The following is an 884-nucleotide window of genomic DNA, read 5'->3' as shown; positions in this document are numbered from 1 at the left end:
TATTGGTAGACAAAGGGGAAAAATCCATTGGGAAAATACATCTATTGCTCATCAACATTTAACCGGCAGGTAACCATCTTTCATCCCCCCAATCTGACATTCATATAAGAATAGAAACCACAAAATGCAAAATTGTTTGCATTAGCAAGGGGCGTTATACTATAGCACTTGAGTAAAATTAGTTGGGAAACATTCATTCTGCATGCGATGACACTTAACTATCAAATAATTAGGATGTCATTTTTGCAATCTTACATCATCAAGAGGAAAAATATTAGTATCTTCAGGGAGTCAAGACCTTTCTTGGCCCACATCCATAATTCTTTCTATTATAAATTCTCCATCTCCCCCAAACAACAGCCAACAAAGTGGACTGTGATGAAGTACTTCTGAACGTTATGGTACGTATGCTTGAATATCCACCAGTTCAGTCCACATCCTGTTCGCCAGTTGTGATCAGGGAGCAGATGATTGGTTGGACGGTTCATCAACCTGTTCTTGGCTGTTTGGCAGGTTGCCTCACTGTATTCCTTCCTAACCATGTAATATGTGCACTCAGCTTTTTGCACATGCACATTCTGATTGGGCTATTTTCCCCCCAGTCCGTTCTTGCTGCTTGACTGATCCACTCAGGAGGCAATTTTACACAGACAATTAAATCAGTCACAAATCATATAAATCAGTGAGTTTAAATAAAATCCTACCCTTCAATGTTCTTCTAAGTTACTTAGCTGTTAATTGGTTTGAATTGGCAGTGTGTTTGTGTGAGTGCAGTTTTGCAAAAATACAATGCAAACCTGTTTGGCAGATGTTCATGGCTGTTCAGCATGAACTGAACAGACCGGTTGATCAGCTCATGGCCAGTCAACACTATCAAACACAGT

This window comes from Eublepharis macularius, chromosome 6, assembly GCF_028583425.1.
Source record: "Eublepharis macularius isolate TG4126 chromosome 6, MPM_Emac_v1.0, whole genome shotgun sequence".
In the NCBI taxonomy this organism is placed as follows: Eukaryota; Metazoa; Chordata; class Lepidosauria; order Squamata; family Eublepharidae; genus Eublepharis; species Eublepharis macularius.
Note: the sequence above shows the minus strand (reverse complement) of the source record.